This window comes from Lepidochelys kempii, chromosome 7, assembly GCF_965140285.1.
Source record: "Lepidochelys kempii isolate rLepKem1 chromosome 7, rLepKem1.hap1, whole genome shotgun sequence".
Taxonomy (NCBI): Eukaryota; Metazoa; Chordata; order Testudines; family Cheloniidae; genus Lepidochelys; species Lepidochelys kempii.
Genome location: NC_136386.1, coordinates 58,120,588 through 58,145,016, shown reverse-complemented (window position 1 = coordinate 58,145,016; position 24,429 = coordinate 58,120,588).

Sequence of the window (24,429 nt, the reverse complement as noted above, 5' to 3'; positions counted from 1 at the left end):
AGGGTTTTAAATATCTTTGAGGTCCTAGGCCTTAATCCTGATTTTCACCAAGCTGAGAGAAAGCAATTTCAACCCTGGCCTTTCTCTCTCCCTCCAGTGCAGTTCTTTAGTGTCTCTCTCTGTTTATTTTTCAAAATCGAAGACACAGACACAGCCCATATAAGCTAGAATGAGTTGCTTGAGGAGTTTCATAGTAAGCATCGGTGGAGAGGTTTCATGGTGGGCATGAATGGCTCCGTATGAGTGATAAAATGTCCGTCTATCAGAACCCAAATGCAAGCTCTACGTGCTTCCAGGCAAGCAAAGGCTCCAAAGCACAGAAAGATTTGCAGCCTTGCTCTGTTGTTTTTGTGGGAGTTACAATACCACAAATTACGGGAAACCAGAGGAAAACATGGAAGTCACCCACTGAAAGCACCGTTGCATATTTTTGCTCATTTTTTGGGCTAGGATTTGTGGGGAAGCCTGGGGTGGGAATTCAAACCTGAAACCTGACCCACTATGGCCTGTAACTCTAATTCCGGCTAAAAGCCTTCACGTGTAGTCCTTGGTGAAGGTACTGTACTTTGGATGCGCCCAAGCTCTGCCACAATGCTCGCTTGAATTTTATGGTCCAGTTTTAAAAATACAGGGCCAGATCCTCAGCTGATGTAAATCACCGCAACTCCACTAAAGACCAGTGAGCTGCACTGATTTACCTGCTGAGGGTCCAGCGGATCTCTCTGACCCTCTCGTATCTCAGCACTGAACATGTGCTAGAGCAGGGGTGCCCAACCTGAGCCTGAGAAGGAGCCACAATTTACCAAGGTACCTCACCAAAGAGCCACAATAATATGTCAGCAGTCCCCATCAGCACCCCCACCCCGCTCCCAGTGCCTCCCGCCCACCCGATCAGCGCCTCCCTCCCCCTCCCTGCACCTCCTGATCAGCTGTTTCGTGCTGTGCATGAGGCTCTGGTGGGGAGGGGGAGGAGCGAGGGCACGCAGGCTCAGGGGAGGGGGCGGGAAGGGGTGGAGCGGGGGTGTGGCAGAGCCAGGGGTTGAGCAGCGAGCACCCCCCGGCCCACTGGAAAGTTGGCGCCTGTAGCTCCAACCCTGGAGTCGGTGCCTTTACAAGGAGCCGCACATTAACTTCTGAAGAGCCGCATGTGGCTCCGGAGCTAAAGAAAAACAGTGGGGTGGCTCCAGAAGAGAGAGTCAATTTTCTGTCCCGATCTCTGAGCTAATTGTGGTTTCTACCCTGAATGCGCTGCTGGGTTTCCTAGGATTCTAGTGCTTCGCCGAATGCTTTATAGAAGAGGGGATTCCCATAGCATGAGCCAAAGGTGGTGAGAGGGGAGGGTGGCTCCTGATCCCCTTTGCGAGGTTGTTTCTGATTGCTGGGCTTGCAGGGAGGAAAGCACTTGCTCTGGCTCCCTTCGGGCAATCCCTGGGCTGCCAGCGTGTTGGAGGCCCGGCGTTGCTCTGGCAGGTTCCAGGCAGAGAGGTGGTTTTTGAGATCATTTGGGCCTATCCCATTGTGGGCTTCGATGATCCGTATCAGAACCTTGACATGGATCCTGTAGTGAGAAGGGAGCCAGCAGAGGCTGGAGATCACTGGTGTAATATGCTCCCAATGGCTCATGATGCTAAGGAGATGGGCTTCTGCTTTCTTTGCCTAGAGCTAGGCAGAGAGAATTACAATAGCGCTTCCTGAAGGTGACATGCCAGAGATGACTGAAGAGCAGCTTCTTCCTAGCAAGGGATGGGTGAGCTTACTTCTGGTACTCTGTTGCTGGGACTGCGTCCGATGGCAATAATATGGCTGGCATGACCTCAGGGCAGCGCCATTGAAATAAGTCATCAGGAGAACTCCCAACCAGACGGGCAGAAGACTGAACCGATAGCTTCAATCCTATTTCCCCCTCTCACCTGCTTTCTATGTGCTGAACCCAGAATACGCACAGCAATGCTTACAAAAGCCTTATCCTCCACACTGCAGCCAGTTGGGGCTGAATCGGATTTCAGGAGTGAAAGAGGTCTGCAGCTGTTTAGCCTTTGGCTAGGAAATCTCCATGTGCGGTTGGCTTTCCAGTCCTTGGCGTTGCTCCCTCGGAGTCAGTCCTTGACTGATGCTCTGCTGCTAGGAGATGCTGAATTTTGGAAGTGTTGAACTGAGATTCTCACCTCTCATCAGGACCCTAGTGCGATTCTTTTGCAACCGTCAGGGAATTAACCTCACTCTCCTACCTGAATTCAACCCCCCTCCTTAAAACTTGCCTCTGCTCTGATGCCTCCAAAAAACTCAACAGTAATTAGGCTGCTGGTGTGCTAAGGCCGCTGCTTGTCATGCTGACCAATAATGTCTCACTGTTTCCTTGTGCTCACCATCTGTCTGTTTCCATCTCTTGTCTCACAGCATTGCCAACTCTTCCGGTTTTGTCACAGGTCTAGGGATATTCAGTATTTTTTCCTAAAGCCTCAACTGCTGGAATAGAGATATTCCTCTTCTTCTCATGCACTCACTTTGAGCAATAACTGCAGTTCTTGAGATGCGTCCCCCGACAGGTGCTCCAGGTGTGCATGCGCCTCTCCAGCCCTTGATGGGAGATTTTCTGCCTGCGCGCCTTGTACCAGATACCAAGGCTATACAGGGATGTGTGTGCAAACTGCCCTTGTTGCCTTCATCCCATAGCAGTCCAAAGCAAAAGGGAAGGAGGGGTGGTAGCGGAGCATGCAGGGGGTCACACACATCTCAACAAAGTGCGGTTTCTGCCAAAGTGAATAACCTCGTCTTCTTCGCGTACAGGCCCTACACATCTCAGGTACTGGCACATTCGTAAGCGATGCTGTAGATGTTGCCTGTGATCTGAGCGAATGTGCTATCACCCTTGAGGGTGGGGGAGGGTGGAACACCTGCAGCATCCTAACAAGGGATAATACAGCCAGTTATCTATCTGGATAGTCTCTGAGCAGAGATCATGGACCTCTTGGATCTATCTGCAAAGGAGATGAAGAGCCGAAGTGGATTACAAAATTCCTTGGTCCTATCTAAGTAGAAAGCCAATGCCCTTTGAACATCCAGGGTATGAAAATAGAACTCCTGCAGGGAGCTATGTGGCTTCAGAAAAGAAACAAAACGAAACACTGGCAGATGAATGGATTGATTAAGGTGGAACTCCAATAGAACCTTAGGTAAGAATTTATGGTGTGGACTTTCAGACACTTTGTCTTTGAAGAATACTGTGAAGGGTGGATCCACCATCCAGGCACCAATCTCCCTGATCCTACTGTCAGTCCAGCATGATGGCTACTAAAAAGGCCATCTTCGTGGCTAAATAGAGCAGAGAACATGTTGCCATAGGTTTAAATGGAGGTCTCATAAGGTAACTGAGTACCAAGTTGAGGTCCCAGGTTGGGGTAGGGTCTCCAATCTGGGGATGGAGATTCTTCTAACCCTTACTAAATCTAGATGATACCGGGTGAAAAAATATGGAGAATGAAAGGCCGATATTGTGACTAGAAGGACCATAAGTGAACTAATTGATAACCAGCCTGATTTCTTCAGAATGAATAGGTAACCTAGCATAACTGAAAGTGGCACTGATTCAGGCAGGAGGCAGAGACCAACTTGAATGGGAGCTAGATGCTAATAGTCCTGTGTGAAGTGTCTGCTGAGGACATCGGCTGTGGTGTTCTGAATACCTGGGAAGTAGATGCCTGAAATTTGGATCTGATGAGCTATGCACCAGTTCCATAGTTTCATAGCTTCGGCACCCAGGGAGGGGGATTTTGCTTCTCCCTGCTTGTTGTTATAGAACATGCAGGATACATTGTCTGTCATGACCCTGATTGATTTGCCCCTGATGAGGAGTTGGAAATGAAGGCAAGCATTCCTGACAGCCCTGAGCTCCAACAGATTGATGTGGAGACTGGTTTGAAATTCACCAGACCACCGGTACCAATGAGCAGCCCAAAGGTCCCAGTATGGCTATTGGAAGGGAGGCTTAAGGGAGTGGGGGTGGCATGCAGAGTTGGGTCCACCACCCTTGATGATGAGTGTGATCTTCCCTGTGACTGTCAAAGGACATGTTCCTGAAGGGACACATCTGAGAACCCTGAACAGAAATAGAACAGACTGTCCAGAAGTCCCCTTCATCCTCCTCAATATTGTCCGATGGAGGAGCACCTGCAGAAAAGGGTGAAGAGTCCTGCAGTCCTAGGGATAACGGTGGTCTGGAGATTGGGGTCTCAGTACTAAGAGATGCTTGGTATCCAAGAGGAGTGAGGACTCTGGTTTGTCTGTTACACACAGGCCTCTTGTGTCACCGAGTAGGAGATCTGTACTGTTATGGCAGTCAAGGCTGTGGTAGTCGGAGCTGATGGTACTATCGATGCTGGGCACACTGATGTCACCTCCACCCCACTCTGGAACCCACATGGGGTATCATCAGACAACTACAACCCACACTTGATGGGGACCCCATCCTGAAAAAATCTTTCCTGAACTCCCTCTTCTGGCCTTCAAACAACCCTCCAGCCACATCATCAGGTGCAAGCTCCCCACAGACCAGGACACACCAACTCACAGCAGCACCACACCCTGCCAGAACAACGGATGCAAAACCTGTAAACATATCTCCACTGCTACAATGATCAACACCCACCAAACATGCCTTTTAAGATCCGTGGATTTTACATATGCTTATCATGACATGGTGTACCTTATCCGGTGCATTAAATGCCCCAATAGCAACTATATGGATGAAACCTGACAATCACAATGCTCTTGAATGAACTCACAGAGGAAAATTATAAAAGACAAAAACACCCCATCACCGGTTGGTGGAACACGTCTCACAAAGCAACCACTCTACATCTGACCTCTCAATCCTCATCCTCTGGACTGCATGCTTTCAAAAGACAAGCCTGGGAGCTGAAAATCATACCTTTGGTAGACACTAAAAATCATGGTTTTAATAAAGACACTGGATTTATGGTTTATTACAACAATCTGTAACCCACTACCCTCCCTTTTGATCCTGTAACTACAGGGATATTAACAGGCCCCTTTACCTTGAATGGGGCCTTAGTTTAGTGTAAGTAGTTAGCAAATATTCTATCTGTTTGATCTTGTATTTAGCTGTGACTTTGAGTACCTTTCCCAGACCTGAGAAAGAGCTCTGTGTAGCTCGAAAGCTGTCTCTCTCACCAACAGACGTTGATCCAATAAAAAATATCATCTCACCCACCTTGACTCTAACTAAACTTAAACAACTTTAGTAAAGTAGAATACAAGATAGAGTGGCCTCCTTGAGCATGCCTGAGCTAAGGCTCCATCTATGGCTGAGGCAGTTGAGAAGGAACTGAGGGTGGTTTGCCCATGCATCTCTCTATAGCATCCCTCTATAGCATAGGGTGCATGCATAGGCCAGACACTGCTAATGGAAAAATCTCTGATCAAGGGCTTGAGAAGCACATGCCCACCTGAAGTGGAGCACCTATGGGGACACTACTTGAAGAACAACCTCAAGTTATATTGTTTTATGAAAAAGGAAGTTTCTAGTTCATATGGTTGAGAAGAAAGCTCTTGAAAAGCTGGTCAGAACATTTTCAATGAGCTGTGATTTCACTGAAATATGCTGTTGCATCAAAGTCGAAACATGTCATGGAGTCATACCAATTATGACAATAGTTTTTGACTAGAAGATTTCTGAAATCCAGGACTCATCAGACCAGAGCGAGAGATGAAATGATCTTTTTGATCAGAAACCAGATGTTTCAACGCAATTCTGTTTTGCAAAAACATGTAAAAGTTTTTCGGTTTTGTTCCAATGAGGAATGAAAACAAATTTTGAAACCACAAAACTTTTGCTGAAATGGAATTTCCATCCTCTGCACAGCTCCATTGAGAACTTGACCCTAGTGCAACAGTTCTCAACCCTGGGGGACTGTGAGCAGGTTTTTGGGGGCGGGGGAGGGAGGGGTGTCCACCAAATAAACCAGAGAACAAGGCTGACGTTAGACTCACTAGGGCCCAGAGCAGAAAGCCAAAGCCCGACCCCTGCCGCCCGGGGCAGATGCTAAAGCCTGAGCAACTTAGCTTTGTGGGGCACCCTCTGGAGTGGGGCCCCGGGCAATGGCTCTGCTTGCTACCCCCTAACGCCAGCTCTGGCTTTTAAACTACATGATATGCAGAAAAACAGCTGTTGTATCACAGGTGGGCCGTGAAGTTTTTATAGCATATTGGTGGGGCATCCCAGAAAGAAAGAAGTTGAGAACCCCTGCTGTAGTGCACCCTAAAGGCTCAGGAACCGTAAAACAAGTAAAAAGAGCCCAACATTTGTTACTTGGCTTTAAAAAAATCACAAGATCTTAAAAAAAAAAACCAACTCATAATTCTTTTTGTGGTTTGACATTTGATTTTTGAATGCTTTGGCCTAGCAATGCTCTATTCAGAGCTTGTCTACGTGGGGCAATTGACCAGAATAGTTATTTGGAAGGAATTGATTTGAAGAGGAAAAAGGAATGCTTATTCCAGGATTAGAGTGCAGAATAGCTATTGTCCTGTAAATTCACACTTTCCATTATTCCAGATTAACATCTCCATATAGATAAGCCCTTAGACTGCGAGCTCTTTGGAGGAGAGACAGCCTTTTGTTCTGTGTTTGCCCATGCACAATGGGGACCTGGTCCGTGACTGGGGCTTGTAGGCAAAGAAATAATAATTAATAAGACTGTCTGCCTAAAATTTCCCCCTGCAAGGTCTATTAGATATAGATAGCCTTCATTGTCACTTCCTGTCCTAAACTCGTGTTGTAGCCCCTTGGTGGCTGTAGTTTGTGAAGTTCTTTGGGATGATAAAGGCTATATAAATGTAAGTGATTGATTTTACCCACCTTGCACAGAACAGGAGACAAAGGCAAGACCAGAGACAAATTAAATCAACTTTCTCTATATATATTATCCAGCCCAGTTTTATTTTCTGTAGTATCTCTTACAGCCTCCAACTGCCTCTAAGAACTAAATGACACAATATGTGACAGAATGGGGGATGGCACAGGGCTGAGTTCTGGCTAGGCCTGCATGGGTTCACGTCTTCCTTGCCCTCCCACAGAGGATCTAAGCAGAATGAGACTTCCACCACTTCACGAGCACATGGGAGAGAAGGCCACAGGACACTGCATTTCTAGTGGAGAGTGGTCAGCTGGGTTGTGGAATGGCCACAGCCTCCAGCAGCAGTCCAGGGGAAATCACCTCCACTCAGTGTGAAGTGCTGTCCCTGTCTGGCAGCACCTGGGGCACACATAGACCTTGATGAGCCTGCTACAGCCTTGGCTACCGTCTTTTATCTCAGGCAGAAGCAGCCTCATGCTTTTAGAGCCAGAGCTCCCTGCTCCCAATGACCCACCTGGGGTGTTGCATTACACATATACTCCTCTCAGGCAATGCTGATCCATTCTGTGCTTGTTTACCCTGTGTAGGCAGAAGGCCGTGTAGAACCTCCACACCACTCCCTCTCTTCTCCCCTTGCCAGGGCTAAATCTAAATGCATGGTGGAGAAATGAAAGGACTGATCTGTGCCATTGAGTAATGTGCATACCTTCTATCTTTCTCATACTCCTCAGGAACAGGTTAACGAAGTACTAAGGGGACCTGCTTTAAAATATATTTTACTCATGTTTTTCCATATACAAAGAGCAACTTTATATTTTCAGTCTAAACTTTTCATTTTAGGTTAATGAAAGCAACAAGAAAGAGCAAAAGTAAAGTCTCCAGGTGAGAACACAGTGTGCATGTCTCCTCTGTAATGTGCTGCGCCAGCTCTAAGAACAAAATGGCAGATACTTTGAAATTCAAAGGTGAAGCGCACAGAAAAACAAAGGCCAAGCTGTTCCACAGTTGCACCACAGTTGTCGTAGAACTAATATGCATCTTGCTTTGTTTTCTAGAAATGCAACCATCTCTAATAACACCAGGAAGCAGCAGCTGCATGATCCTCCACACAGAGAGATTTGCTGCCCTGTAACTGACCACTTCTCAGCAGGGTGATTATCCTTCCTTGTAACCCTGAATGAGAGGACAGTTGAAGACATTATGGGGAAGTAAATTTAGAAGCAAGAAAAAGGAGAGACTTCTAGGTGGCCTGGAGCTAATCAGTTGGAATTCACTGCCCCAAGGGTCACAGAGTCAGATAATGCAGCTGGATGCTAATGAAAGGGCTGGACCGTTTTACGGCCATTTCCATCCCTAGCTGCGGAAATGATGCCACTAATCAAACCTCATGCTTCAGGGCATAAACTGGTTGCCTGTGGGGTGCATCTGCTCTATGATCTCTTTCCGAGCAGGAATGCTCTCTCCCTTCCCTTCCTCAGTCCTCATAAAATACCATACAAAAGGGCATGTGCATTAACAGTCTACTTTCCTCTGAAATTGTGGATGTCAGTCACTGCTGAAGAGACTATACCAGTATAGCTCCAGTTTCTATCGTTTCTCCACTTGAAATTAACTTGCATGACAGTTCCAAATGAAGCTGACATCACCCAATAGCAGTAAGATCGCACAAGCATGGCCTGGGGAGGATGGAGGAGTATTGAACCCAGGTCAGCCCTGATCACGAGTTGCAATAGATGTAACTTATGAAACAATTACATTGCTGCCTTTGTAAAAGGTTACAGCTCGTTTCTGAAGCGCTAGTAGATAACGACTTAACTACCAAAAGATTGATGCTGGAAGAAAACAGATTTGGCAAATTTTACCCTTTTTTCTTCTGTTTTGGAGTTGTCCACAAACAGATGGTAACTTTTCTGAATTTATTCGTTAGTCGCAATTGCTGGACAAATGATTTATGAAGGCAAATTTCAGACTGTGGTTTTTTGCTTTCTCGGCACTATACTAGAGCTCTCCCAAATGGAACGCTGAATCAACATGCCTCCAAGCTCTGTTGGGATCAGGCATTTTTACCCTAATTTCTCTATAAAGGTTTTGAACTATAATTTCCAATCTGAATCTTAGGTAGTGAGAGACTGTATTTAAAAAGCAAGATCTTAATGTTACAGCTCAGTCATTTTACGTCTTTGCAGACATCATTTCTCACATCCCTGTTAATTAAGTATTATCTTCCTTGTTTTAGTTGTGGGGAAACAGATGGAGTAGTGAAATGATTTCCCCAATGTTGCAATGAGCATCAGTGTCAGGGATGGAATGGGATGAGACCACAGGAGTTCCTGGCCCCCATGCCTGTGCTTAAACCACCAGACAATCACACTGCTGCTCAAGTGTCTATCTTTATAATTGGGATTTGTGGTGTGGTAATGTGACAATGCAAAATTGCTACAGAATACTCTGCGACAGTCATTAGGCAACTAGCCAGCCAGTAGCACTGCTCAGAAAGGCTGCTTTTTGGTCAAGAAAATTGCTAGGGCAAAGCTGAAACAGTTGGTGAAGGTTTAGTTTTAGTGTTGCCTCAATAAACGTGATACTTGGCACATGTGCAGCTGCTTTCACCAGAGCCTCTCAATGTTCTGCAAACATTTTTTTGACTCCTGGATGGGTTCCAATGTATCAGAATTCTGGTCTTTGGGCAGTACCAAATGCTTTTACAAAGGGGGGGGAAACAATTTGATAATATTCCCCGAACCAAATGTGGTGGTACATAGAGGCAATAGATTCCTCCTGGCAGCAGGAGGCAGTAGTTTCATATTTGGAGCGTTAGATTTGTCTGTCCTTATTTTGGCCCTGATTCAGCAAAGTACATGTTTAACTTCAAGCACCTGTGTAAGGCCATACCTAGCCAGCCAAGCACATGAGTCATCGAATCAGAGACTGGCAGGGTGGGAAGGGACCTCAGGAGGTCATCTAGTCCAACCCCCTGCTCAAAGCAGGACCAAGCCCCAGCTAAATCATCCCATGCTTCAGGTCCATTGAGGTCAATGGGGTTTAAGCATGTGCTTCACTGAGTCAGCGCCTTAAATGTGCATAACGAGGAATTGCACATGTGAGTAGCACGGTTGAAGTTAATGGGATTACTCACACGTGTGACGTTAAGCACACACCTCAGCATTTGCAGGATCAGGGCCCACAGCCTTTCCTGACATTTCTGACTAGAGCCCCTCGGGAAATGATTTGTTTTCCTGGCAAAAATGTAAATGGAAACACCACACATTTTATTTTTGTCAACTACTTATTTTTTTTTGGAGGAAGGGTGTCAAAATTCTGACTCCTCCACATTTTTGATGAAAAACAGACATTTTCCTCCCCCCACACCCCTCAGCACCACAAACATGTCTGTTTAGCAAAAAAGCCATCTTCTGTCAAGAAAAGATTTTGACGGAAATTTTCCTGACCTGCGGTGTTTCAGCCCCCTTCCCTTGTGGGCCTGTCCCCAGTTGTCAGGTGTCAACAGGGACATTGGGACATCCCCTCCCCAGCCCATTACATCCCACATTGTTCACACTGGTGCAGCTTTGTGAAAACCCCACAGGATCAGCTGGTTTTTCACTTCACGGAGTTGGGCACCTGAATACCTTGCAGGATCTGGGCCTTAGCCTCTGTGTCTGTCCCCATCTATAGGGTGGAGCTAACAGCCCTACCCTACCTCACAGCTGCTGGGAGGATGAATCCATTAACGACGGGGGGGTGGGGGGGGGTGCTTAGATACCACAGTGACGTGGGGCATAGATGTGCCATCAAGAGATGAAAATCTCTTTCATCTAGAAAAAAAATTCATCTAGAAAAATCCAGCGGGGGGAGGGATAGCTCAGTGGTTTGAGCATTGGCTTGCTAAACCCAGGGTTGTGAATTCAATCCTTGAGGGGGCCATTTAGGGATCTGGGGCAAGAATTGGGGATTGGTCCTGCTTTGAACAGGGGGTTGGACTAGATGACCTCTTTAGGTCCCTTCCAACCCTGATATTCTATGATTCTATGTGTGAAGTGTTATGTGATCTAATCTCTGGGAGATCTAGATTTGTGCAGTAATACTGTGACATTCCTGGGCTGTTTCTGGGGCTAAAGCATGGGGTTAAAATTCAGACAGTGGGGGTTCGCTGCCCGGTTCTGTCCCTGATGTCTTGTGGGAGCTTAAGCAAGGCAATTTTTCCCTGTTTCAGTCACATGTAAAATAAACCTTCCTTTCTGTCTAGTGTATTGTACAGCTCTTTGGGGGCAGGGCTTGCCTCTCATGGGGCTCTGCACAGGGCCTACCATATTGGGTCCTTGAGGTGCTATTCAAAGACAAGTGAAAGGATATTAACATAATCCCTGAAGCAGCAGGGGGATGCAAACCGTAACCCAAAGTCACAGAGATTGTCAGGTCAGGAAGAACCCTTTGGATTATCTAATCTAACCTCCTGCACAACTCAGGCTGGGGAAGTGCACCCAGCGATTTCTGCATCAAGCCCAATCACTTCTGGTAGAACTTGAGTAGATCTTATAGAGAGACATACCATCTTGACTTAAAGTCTTCGAGTGAGGGTGAATCCACTCCAACCCTTGGTAACTTCGTCCAGTTGCTAATTACCCTCACTGTTAAAAATATGCAGCTTATTTCTAGTCTGAATTCATCTAGCCTTAGCTTCCAGCAATTGGATTTCATTACACCTACAGTATGCACGCTCACCAGGATCTCTTCACTATTGCAATGGTAAAGCAATGAATGAAATTCTACCTGAAAAACATGAGCCCTCTCTCTTCACTTGTTTTACCTATTATGCCCAGACAAATGGGTTTATATTTGAATAATGCTCTCCAATCCTATGGAAAAACCCACCAGTAGACCATATCTTGCTGAAGTACCTTGTAAACTTCTAGCTTGAAAATTTCAAAGGCACCTCACAGAATTAGGCATTTAACTTCCATTTACTCTCAATGGGATTTGTGCTCTTAAATCACTTAGATGCTTTGGAAAATCCCACATAGAAATGCCCTAAAATAAAATATACTGTACAAAGGCATTTGCCATGTTTTTGTCATATCCAGCATTGCACGGCATTGATACCTTTCAAAGCATTAAATATTGTCGTTATTGAGCTTTTGGGACCAGTGTTCTGAGAAGTTGTAGGTTTCATACAGCCGTATTTAGTTATTTCCAAGATTATTCACCAGGGGCAAAAGTTCTTCTGGGTTCTTCTTCATATTTGACCTTCCTCTTGATCCTTAACTTTCAGCTTATCCTAGCTCCTTCCGGCAAGGTACTGAAAATTGTTTAGCATCCTCAGAATTAATTAATACTGTTGAGTTAAAATGAGCAAAATCTTAGGGTGATGTCATGTCTCCATTGAAATCAATGGGGAAACTCCCACTGACCAGGATTTCACCCGCAATGTAGAATGGAAAAACCTGAGTCAGTTGCGGGGTGGAGAAGGGGAATGATTCAAACAGGTAAGATTTGATCAGCTAAAATAGCCGGTCCTATTCTACCACCTGCTTCAGGGCTTGTGGTGAGATGCTGAAGCTTTGGTTTTTGTTGCTGCTATCAGTGCAGTGTTTCTTTCCCCCCCAGTAAACAGCCTAGTAAATGGGAAAGAACAGGCCACTTAGCTGGAAAGGAGATTTCAGACAACCCAGAATGTGTGACCACATAGAACGTGCTGACCACAGTAGAAAAGGGCTTTGTAACGTTTCCACACTTTTGTTTAATCCAGAGCCATAGAAAGAGAGAGAGAAAGTTTGCAGATTGGTGGAGAGTTTGGGGTTTTTATTAATATAGTCCATAGTTTTCTTTTTGGCAAAGTGCTGAGGTCTGTTAACCCAGTAGGCTTTTTGATTTTTTTTTTAAACGAGTGAGTTATTAGAATCAGCTTTGGTGGTGCGGGATAGCAAGGAGGCTGTTTTGTTACTTGAATTTTGATTACAGGGTAAATATTTTTATGAAGTCTTGCAAGTTGTTCTTGGATCCATAATGTCCCTTTTTATTTATTGACTGATTCCTTTATTTTACATTATATTCTCTTATTTCTTGGCTGGAACTCATTGCAGTGAAAGAGCTGGGAATGGACTGCTTGAGGAAAGGACAATGGCGGTAACACAAACTAAAACCAGGGGTCCATTGTGTGAAGAACACTACAGGCACAGCGAGAGAGAGTCCTCTCCCAAAGTCTAGATAGCCCAGAGAGATGAAGAGTGAGATGGGAAACATAGGCACCGAAAAGGGAAGGGACTTCCCCAAGGCCAGACAGGAGATCAGTGGCAGAGCCAGGGATGAGGCCTGGTTTCCTGATTCCCAGTCCAGTGCACTATCCATTCGACCATGCTTCCTCAACCCTCTCCCCATTCTCTTCCCTGATTACTTCTAATATAGGACCACAGGAATTGCCAGACTGGCTCAGACCCAAAGTCCATCTCGCCCAGTACCTGGCCTCTGCCAATGCCATCTGCTTCAGAGGAAGCTGGAAGAATTGGCGTATTAAAACTGGAAGAGTTTAAGGGCCAGATTCTCTGCTTCGGAGCATCATCAGGCCATCAAGTACCTAGTATAGTTCCTTGATTCTCTGCCGTGCTCTGCCCCATAATCAGCCCTACCATAAGTTAGAGCAACTTGGGGGCTGCTGTAACCTACCTACACCAGCTGGCTAGAGCCTCAAGGGTATGAAAATGTTAATGGGAGTCATGTGACTCTCACCCTAAGGGTCCACCTACTGACTGGAGAATGTTTGAGCGCAGAACTCTGCAGAGATCCCCATTCTGCCCCTCTCCATTTCAGACATGCACTCTGCACTGCTGCTGCAGGGTCTGGCTTAGCAGAGAAGCTGGCTACCACAGCTCTGTCTGCTGGGAGTCCCACACCCAGGGGCCAGTTTCAGTGGAAAATGTGCAAGCAGCCTTGTCTTCCAGTTTCTGAACCTTTAGGGTGCATCAGGTCACATATTTCAGCTTTTTTTACAACCAGGAGAGCTAGGAACTTCCTTTTATATTTCAGTGATACGAGATTCTTTCATGCTCACAGAAATCCAGGAGCTGGGGCTTTAAGGCAAACAGCAACTATTGCAAGACCTGTGATAGAATTCCAAAAGCTGGCAACACGCTTGTTGCTATTAATCCATTTTGGTCAATTTCAGCTGCGCTCTTATAGAACTAAGGTGAGCTATGCCGGATCAAGAGCCAGCCGATGGTATCAGCTTTCAATTGATATGGACCGTGGGCAGGATTCACGCTGGCAATCCTGGCCAGGCACACACTGACTTGAAAGATGCTGAATCAGGTCCCCAGAGATGAAAGAGCCCTGGCCTCTCCCCCACCCCCTCTGAGCCAGACAGCTGTCTCTGCCACACAGCTCACGCTAACCGAATAGACATCACCACATCCCATTCAAATAAAAAACACCGCTCTTCCTGGAGAGCTGATGTCAATATGCTCCCAAATCCCTTTACAAAGGTCTAAGCATTGCTTTTGAGGAGAAGAATTATGTAATGGTAAGGCACTAGCCAGGGACGGGAGAGAACCAGGTATGTTTCATTCTCTGCTCTGCTACATACTCCCTGCCTCACCTTGGGTCAATCATGTAGGTCCAGATTCTTTAGGCATTATGGCACTCAGCTGACAGAATTTAGACTCCTGAGGGCCTAAATACCTTTTAGGACACATCTCATTTTCAAATGAGGTCAGGCATCATGACACTGAGCGCAGCAATGCCTAAATTCCTTTATAAATCTGGGCCTTTGCCTCTCCATGACTCAGTTTCCCCCTCTGTACAATGGAGATAATAGCTCAGCCCTGCCTCACAGGAATGTGGGAGGTTAAATGCAGTAGTGATTTTGAACTGCTCCGCTATTATGGTAACAGGGGCCAAATAAGGACAGCAGTCACTCCGGATTCAGATCACTGCCTTGTGTTTACGAGGGGTAACAGAAGCAGAGTGACAAGGACTGGACCAGGATCTGAGCTGCAGCAAAGTTCCAGGGTTAGGCCAGTACTCAGCTGGAGTCCTGTCCAGTTCTGGGTGCCGTGCTTTAGGAAAGGCATGGCCAAATTGGAGAGAGTCCAGAGGAGAGCAACAAAAAACAATGAAAGATTTAACGAACCTGACCTCTGGGGAATGGTTAAATCTGGGCTCATTTAGTCTTCAGAGAAGACAACTGAGGGGGACCTGAGAACAGTCTTCCAGTGTGTTAAAGGCTCAGGCTGTTATAAAGAGGGCCATGATCAATTGTTCTCCTGGGCCCCTAAAGGTAGGACAAGGAGTAATAGGCTTAATCTGCAGCAAGGGAAAAAACTTTCTCACTCTAAGGGCAGTTAAGCTCTGGAACAGGCTTCCAAGGGAGGTTGTGGAATCCCCATCACAGGAGGTTTCTAAGAACAGGCTGGACAAACCCCTGTCAGGGCTGGTCTAGGTTTACTTGGTCCTGCCTCAGCACAGGGGGCTGGACTTGATCACTTCTCAAGGTTCCTTCCAGCCTGACAGTTCTAGGATTTTGGTTGGTGCCCATCTCTACTGAAAACTCAAGAGCAGGGAAAGACGCTGCACAGAGCAGTGCTAGCTGTAGGATAGGGAGGCTGTTTTGCAGAAAGGAATAAAGCCCGTTCTCTCCAACACCATGAATCCACTTTCCTTTATATGGTTGGAGAATCCTAAGCTCGATGGATGATTTATTTGTACCAGGAGGAAGCCAGGAAAACATACCAGCTCTCTGATCACTGTCAGCTTCCAAGCAGGGAATGTGTTTTTCTCCTTCCCCTCCCCTTGCTATATTTTTCAGTAGCCAGCACTCTCCTGTGCCAATGTATTACTGCAGGACACAGTGCTCCCCTCAGTCCACAGCGTGGGCACCTCTGGGGTTTCTCCCCTCCCTCTAGGAATTTCACAGACCCCGGGCTTTTCTGGATGCATCCAAAATCCGTTGTGTAACAGCAAAGAGCAGCAATCACAGAGCTTGCTCAGTTCTCTCTGTGTGCTGGTAGGTTTGGGATTTTCCATCCCCTACACCCTTTGCAAACCTGGTAGGTGGATTTCACCAGGTCAGCACATCACACCCTTAACACATGCTGGAAAAAAGTGATAGGGCCGTGGAGGTGGTCTTTGTTGTTTTGTGAAAGGTCTCTACCATCACTGCCTAGACACATTGGGCACCATTTCATTTCAGTGCATCACAACACATTTAACTTCATGTATCTTAGACTACAAGCAGGCTAAAACCATCAAACAGAGCCTAGTGACTGCAGTCTCTGCACCCCTTGATGTATTTGATGGCCTTGTGTCAATCAAATGTCCCTCAGCATATCGCTGCAGGCAACCACTCACATGCAGCCAATCTAAAGTTATAAGGCCCTATGCCTGCATTTCTGAACCACCTGGTTTTAGTTTGGTGGGGAAAATACCATATTCCTTTTCCTCCTAGAAAGAAGTTTTGGAAGAGTGCTTGGTTTTTCCTCCACTAAAACAAAATGTTCCATCAACAAAACAAAAAATCATGGAGACTTCCAAATGAAACAAAAGTAGACGGTCATTTCTTTCTCACTTTTCCATGAAATGTGCTTATCTTTATCTGATCAGCTTTACCTTAGAGAAGGAAGTGAAGAAGGACATAGCGTCCAACTGAGATTTCATAATTTCATAATTTCATAATTTCATAATGTCCCTCCACTGAGGGAACTGTTGAAAGACAGAGACCAGGGGTTGCAATAGACCTAGAAGAACGAAACAACTTGCTGCAGATTGCTCCCATGTCTGCATATTTATTTCATCACCAAATTCCTTTTCTCATGCACGGCCCAATAGACTGGACCCAACGGCCATTGACATCAGCAGAAAGACTCCTACGCCCATTGGGAACCATCCATGTGAATCTTTCCATTGATTTCAGTGTGGGTTTGATCACAGCCTATGTGTCCCAGTATAGAAGTTTCAAATGAAGTCTGTCTCTCAGATGACTGAGCACAAGGACCCAAAATATTGTTCAGCAGCTGGGAAACAAATACTCTGTAAACATGAGAATTGCAGCATTTGACTTTTCCTTTAAAGAACTCTTTTTAATACCTCTCCTTAGCAGACTCACTCGCGGCTGATCATGTTTGAGGAGTTTCAGTCTGAAGGGTAATTCTCTGGAGACTGTTCTAAGCAGCAGTAACCTTGGCTGTGTTCCGAGTAAGCCTCTTAGTAAAGCAGAGTGCTGTTACCTCAACTTCTGTAATATGTAGGGAAGCAGAAGGCACAAATGGGTTTTACGGGCTCTTCTTTCTCTTCAGCTCAGCCTCCACAATGGATTTTTTACAAGGCCAGCATGTTACACTTGACTGATGTTCCCCAGTCACTCGACAGAACTTCCACAGGAGAGAATGTCAGATCCCATGAAATCTCCTGCAGGCGGGCAAGTCCTGTGTATTTTACAGGGTTTTCCCCAACACGCCATGAAAACTGGAATCAGTTACAGGAGTGTCCTTTGCGCAGCTGGTAATAACACAGAGAGTTTGCCAGATCCATGTTTCTGGGCTCTAAAATTCAGCCATAAACATGGAGAACGGTCTGGTCCTGGCGTCGATGGCCATCTGTTTCTTTTTCAGAAAACTAGCTTGAGAATTAATTACTACTTTGCCTTCTAGTCAGAGATGTCCAAGCTCTTTGCAACTATTACCATGCATTCGGGGTAGGTAAGTGTTATCACTGTTTTACACAGCAACTAAGAACGGGAGGATAGTTTTCCAGGCAAGCTACAGATGGCCTCAGACACAGATAACCTCAGTTCAATTCCCAACTCTGCAACGGTTTCCCTGTGCAGCAAGTCACTTAGAGCCACGTTGCTGAAAGTGACTAGGGCCTCAATCCTGGGTGTCCCCCTCGGGATAGCCAATGTTTAGAAAGTGCTGAACAGCTGACCTCTTGTGACCCAGGGCCTCTTGCAGGTGTCTCAAGCTGGAACCAAAAATTGCAGCACTCCGTATCACCAGGCGCTTTTGCAAATGTAGCTCCTTTGTTTTTCTTTCCTATGCTGCATTTTATCAGTCGGAGATAATGGTCCCTGGGGACAGCTATAGAGGGCGCCATGATCTCAAATGCCCAACTACTTATTACTTAGATGGAGCTAGAGTCATTCTCAGGCCTTAGACTTTCCATAAGTGGGTAGAACTCCATTGACTGCAGTGCAATTACACCCACGGACGCCAGAGCTCAGTTTAGCGCTCTCCCTCAAAAGGATAAGCCCAGTAACTTGCCAGTCCACAAGGTATCATGTCACATGGCTGGGTATCCCAGGCTCCATGCTGGTGGGAGCAGCTCCCACCAGGCCTGGGTTCAAAATGCAAGCACCAAACGTTTTAAGTCAATGGGAGCCACAGGCTGCGTCTCTGAAAACAGTTGGACAGCTGCCCCCCTCTTATGTGGGGCTACTGAGGAAAACCCCTCAGCCTTTGTTCTAGTTCTGACGATTCTTTGATTGAATTTTCACGGTGCATCCATCACTAGGACCTGGGCTCATGCATACCAAGTTTTTAAGACCCGGATGAATTAGCCTGTTGGCAAAACCATTGGACTGGAACTCAGGAGACTGGCCTTCAAGTACCTGCTTTGCCACAGACTCCCTGTGTGACCGGGGCAAGTTATTTAATCTTGCTGTGCCTCCGTTTCCCTTCTGTAAAATGGGGTTACATTCCTATCCCACAGGGGGGTTGTGAGGACAGGTTCAATACATGGGAGGTGCTTACGTATTAAGGCAAAGGGAGGCAGGTAAGAACCTGGAGAGATAGGAATTCCCTCTTGGACCCCAGAGTTGAGCTGCAAACATGAACCTAAGTGTGCTCCACGGGGGTTTTGCATTTAGACCTGGGCTCTGTCAGACTAGCAGGGAAGTATGGAGGACCCATGGTGGAAAGCAGCTGGTCAGCAGCTCCCAGGCTCTCAAAGCTCAGGACTTCATGCAGGAGCCGATCTCTGCCGAGCAAAGAGGGAGAGGGGGTTTCCAGCCCAGGCAGGGGTTTACAGGTCAGTATCCCTGCTTTGATTTGCAACTGGAAGAGAATAGGGGCCCTTCTCCAATCATAATTTGAGATGGGTCCAGGACACTGCTCCCGTATGTAATGGTGGTTGGGATCAGAGCCCAGATCATGATCCAAATTTGGCAGACAGTCATAGATCTGAGCATCTCTGAACTTAGAGCAGTTCTGGATCCAGCCCATCTTGAAAAATAGAGTTGGGAAATTGTGGTGCTCCCCACTCTAAAATTCTTGGATTCTTTCTTTGGCTGGTGCAGTGTGTTCCCACTTCTCTCCCCCCCCCTCCCCCCCCGAACTCTGGCACCGTGTCTCGAGGTCACTTTAATTTCTGTTTTGTACGCATCCCTCCAAGCTGAACTGGCTGACTCTTGCTTTTGTTTTCTTTTTTAGACGGGGGATTGGAAACCTCCTGATGTCGATCTTCTAGTCAACGTTTACCTTGAAGCAGCGCTTCCCGACCACTCGCTTCAAAGGCTCACACACACTCACCAGACTTCCATCACTGCTGATTTACATTCCAAGCCCCAGGCTGGGAAGACTACCGCCAGAATGGAGCTACAGCCAGCTGTTAGCCCAATTGTCCAGCCATGGCCAACACTCAGGTTTCATACACAATGCAGGGACTGATGTAATGGAGCTGATCCCCTTGTCTAGAATTCTACCTTTAGCTGTGGCCTATGCCACATGCTTCCGAGGAAGGCAGAAAGCATTGGTTATAGTCACATGTACAGTACTGTACATGGTTTGGGGGCAGGGAAGTAAATTCTTTCTTCATCCCCATAGGCGATCAGCTTACACCCTTGAGCAGGAGATTTGATATTCCTTGTAACTTTTTGACCTACTGTAGCTAACAGCTACAAATATTCTGCTTATATAAATGTGTAATCCTTCTTCTGAAGCTTGCTCAGCTACTACATTTGACTTAGAGGTTTCCTGTAGTAGTCAAGCCCACAGGGTAATTAGAAACTGTGTGTAAATAACCTATTTAATCGTTAGTTACACATCAGTGATTAGAGACAGTGTGGTCCAGTGGTTAATGCACTGGATTGAGACCTGAGTTCTCCTTCTAGTTCTGCTGTGTGACCTTGACCAGGCACAGAGATTTACTCATGGTCACACAGGAAGTCTGGGGTAGAGCAGGATGTGAACCCAGATTTCCTAAGCTAGTGCTCTAACCACTAGACCATCCTTCCTCTCACCAGCAAGGAGTCAGGCCCAAACTGTCCTGTCAACCCAAAAAGATGTGTGTGTTCTATCTCTAACACTGATTCAACACCTCTCCAACCCGGGCATTCCCACTCAGGCAAAGCCTGGGGAGATACAGTGACTGGACATGGTCAAAATATTTTGAATGAAAAATGCTCTCACTAAAAATATGGGGTTTGGTATAAATTGAACATTTTTGCAAGACGTTGATTTGGACAGCATTTTCTGATTTTTCAAGGGGGAAATTGGAAAGGAAGTGTTTTGTTTTGATTGAAAGTTTTCCTTGTGACATTTCCAAGCTCCAATCTTCTGGAAATGTTCTTTCTGTCCACATGTTGGATATTTCGCAATGAAAATGAATGTCAAAATATTGGAAAATCTGTTTTCCAAAGAGCTCTCAAGGCAACTATGCAATGTGCCCTGAAACTCAGCAAATGTGGCTCTCTCAGAGCAAGTTCTAGAGATAAGGGCCCTTCACCAGCCATGTTCTGCCCAGGATCTCAAATAAACACAAATAAAGGCTGGATATGCAAGCATCCCAGCTTCAGGACACAAGAAGAGAAGCAGCTTCTAATATCTGCAGGACATTCCACACAAAGCTTTTTGGAGCAAGCTCCTCAAGTGACTTGCCCCAGGTCAGAGCCAAGCCCAGGTGTCCTGATTCCCAGTCTCCTGCCCTACCCATCAGACCACGCTGCCCCTCGCCAAAAGCCTCTTTTTAATCAGACTGAACTCCACGACCACTTCCAGAGCATATTGGGCATCACAGACGTGTCAGTGAGGGGCAGGAGGAGACACGGTGTATATGGGTTGGGGACAGTCACTGCCCTAGCTGTAGCTCCTCTGGGGATAAACTGAGCTCTCCTTCCCAAGGCTGTCAAACCAACACAGTTTTCACTTAAACAAACCAACCGACCCGTCACATGAATTGCTCTCTCTGAGCTCAGGCTAAATAGGCAGGGAGCTCTTACAGCATCACCTACTCCACAGCTTCCACTCCTGAACCATTTCTGACACAACATGCAAGGGACCCAATTCTGATCCCACCCCAGATTTACACTGGTGTAAACCCACTGGATCAGAGCCTCAGCGGGGTGCAAATTGGCACAGCACCACCTTCAGTGGAGGTAGGCCAATTCACACCAGCTGAGGCTCTCGTCCACTGACTTCATTCGAGTCGCTCCCGATCCACAATCGCGGGAGACCAGAATCAAGCCCACTGAGAACAGACACACTGTGCACACTGTAGAAGGGAAGCTGGAACAGCAGCACATGGGAGATTTCATAGAAAACACACTGTCCCTTCCTGTGCGCAGGCTTCGTTCCACACCATGTCTCTGGCTCACCAGGACTGCCCTTTGACCCTGCTAAGCTTCCTCTCAGGACACTGAATAATCCTGGGTGATCCTGGCTGCTTTTTCTATAACTCTGTTTTGAGGGCCCTGCAGATCTCTTCTAAACCCACCGATTGACTCCGACTGCTGGGTTTGAAGAACCACTTATTTAACCAGATTAAATATGACAATGCATTCAGTAGCCCTGATAGGAAAAGGCGCCATATAGACATCTGGCAGCGCTTCCCTTCCTGATTATAGTCTAGCGCTAGGGTTGCCAACTTTCTAATCACACAAAACCGAACAAATGCCTGTAGCTATGAGTGGTGCATTTTCTCTTAGTCCCTCTTCATCCATCCATCAGTCATTTCTCTTGCACCCAAAAATGGTCATTAGAGAGGCAAAGTGAGTATGCTCCACTCATTCACAGTAGCTAATAATGCATAGCATTGAACTAGGGCTTGTCATTTGTGGATCTCAACACAGTTTGCAAACATCATCACCCATGTTTTACCGATGGGAAAATTGAGCCACAGATTGGTGAAGTGACTTGACCAAGGGCACCCAGAGAGTTGGGAACAGAACCCACACTTTTGGCTGCTAGCCTGGTGCCCTGCCTAACCACTAGACCATACTGCCACCTTAGCAAAAATGCACCAATACATGTATGTACTGCCACTCCTTGTAAGTGCAGGTATTAGCTGACTGTTGATAATACATTGCACTTTTCTAGCACTGCCCACTCAAGATCTCACATACATTCTAAACATTCGTGGCTTGGCTTTATTGCACTGCCCTTACTCATATGGTATAGTCCTTTACTCCACAAGAAAAAAAAGCAACTCATGGCATAAGAGACTAAGGGGAGCAGAATCAGAATCGGGTCCTAAATCGCTATTATTTCCACACATGTTGCCCACTACCATTATATGTGGCTTGGAAAACTATTTATGGCCTAAGATTCAAGGTCACTAATTCTCACAATATCCCTGTGAGGTAGGGCTATACTATTACATCCCTTGTACAACAGCACTTAACCTCAGAGACACAGCGAGCTTCAGTCATTTCCCCCAAGACCCCAGAATGAGTCATTGATGGAGCTGGGAATAGAATGCTAGAGACCCGTCTCCCAGACTTCGGCTCTCCCAACAGGAAATGCTCGCTCTTCCTCACCCATTCTCATCGCTGTGCATTAGGAATTCTGAGAAGGGGACTGAGAGGAAGTGCTTTCACTGACACGCAGTCTGGGCGATTCTTTTTCATGGGAGTAGTCCCACTAGGGCTACGTGTGTGAGCATGTGTTTACCAGCATGGATCAGTGTTTCACAAGTAAGCCCTTCCATGAATTGCCTGGATCAGAATGTAACATACACAGTTTACCCTCTCCAGAAGGGAACGCTGGTCCAGGGATGTTCTTCCCATGAATATTGCAATCTGCTTTATCTAAGAGTTTGTCTACAAAGTAAACCCCATAACAGTGAGTCTCAGAGCCTGGGTCAATTGACTCAGTCTCACAGGGCCTGTCTTACAGGGCTAAAAATAGCTGTGTAGACTTTCAGGCTGGATCCAGGGCTCTGAGACCCTTCCCCAGCTCTGGGTTTCAGAGCCCAGCCTCCAACCCAAGCAGGAACATCTACATTGATATTTTTAACCCCGTAGTGTGAGCCCCGGGCGCCTGATTCAATTGATCTGGGCTCAAAATCACTGCTGTGGGGATGTTTTTTGGACTGTAGACGTACCCCAAGTGGCGTGTAGAGCACTTGGTATACTTGTGCGTCTTTGGCTAAGCAGCTACTTTATTCTCTTTAAAGAAAGCGTTCTTCTCACTTCATCAATTACCAAGTACCAGTGACCGTTAGCACTGCTCTGTTGAACCTATGAGAAAATGACAGGTTCTCCTCACCAATAGAACTAAGCCACCAGCTCTGCTTTGCAGCAGGTACGGGCAAAAAATCATTGTTCTTTAGAAACTCATTGGGCCCAGTTTTCAAACTGGAGTGACAAAAGATACGCACTGAATCTAGAGTGAGGTGAATAACCAAGTTTTTTGGCTTGGTGGCAGTTCTGAAAAATTGAAAAAGAAAAAAAATTCACTCAGATTGAACCAAATTTGAAGTCCATTTTACAGCGGTTCCAGAACAAAGATTTGAAGCAGGGTGGTCTCCTACCTCTTGGCTGAGTACCCGAACCGCTGAACTGAAGGGGAAGTTGGTAACAGTTGTACCTTCTTCTGGCCATTTTGTGACTGACTAAAATATTCATATCAAGTTCACAAATCAGTTTGGGTTGATGGAAACTTGCATTTTTCATTGAATACATTATATTGTCAAAAATGCACCTAGCTCTAACTGAACCCTGTATTTCAGCACCTAAATCTGTAGTTATGTGTCTAAATCACAGCAACAGGACCACATATTTGAAATTAGGCTCTGAAATGTTCTCTCCAGTTCAATGACTCAGAAAAAACAGCACTTTGCCTTCGTTTGCTACATTCTACAGCTATTGCTATCCATCAGTTACATTAGTGGGCATGTATATATTAGGATATTGCTGTGGGTATAGGTTGGTTGGTTTAGGGATCTGGTACACTAGACAGCATTTGGATTGAGTTAATGCTACCCAGACTGAGTGAGTCTGAGGTGGAGATGTTAATGAGTTAAAAGGAAAAGGAAACAGGAAAAGACTGTACATTGAATGATGATGTTAGAGGGTATCAAAGGCAGAAAACAAACCAACAAGCCTTCACGGCATTCATGCAGGAAATGTGATTCTCTTGAGCGTGCAATGGGCTATATTGGAAGTTGATAAAATATTATTCCCTGAAGCTCCCCTGAGACCCAAACCCAAAAGGCAGCCAGCTGATTTCACATTTCTCCTTGCAAGTTCAAGCACAACTTTCATTCCTGCACCTCAGGAGTTTATGTTCAGCTGCATTCACCATTTAGGCCCCGATCCAAAGTGCAAGGGAAGTCAAAGGGATTTTTTAGATCA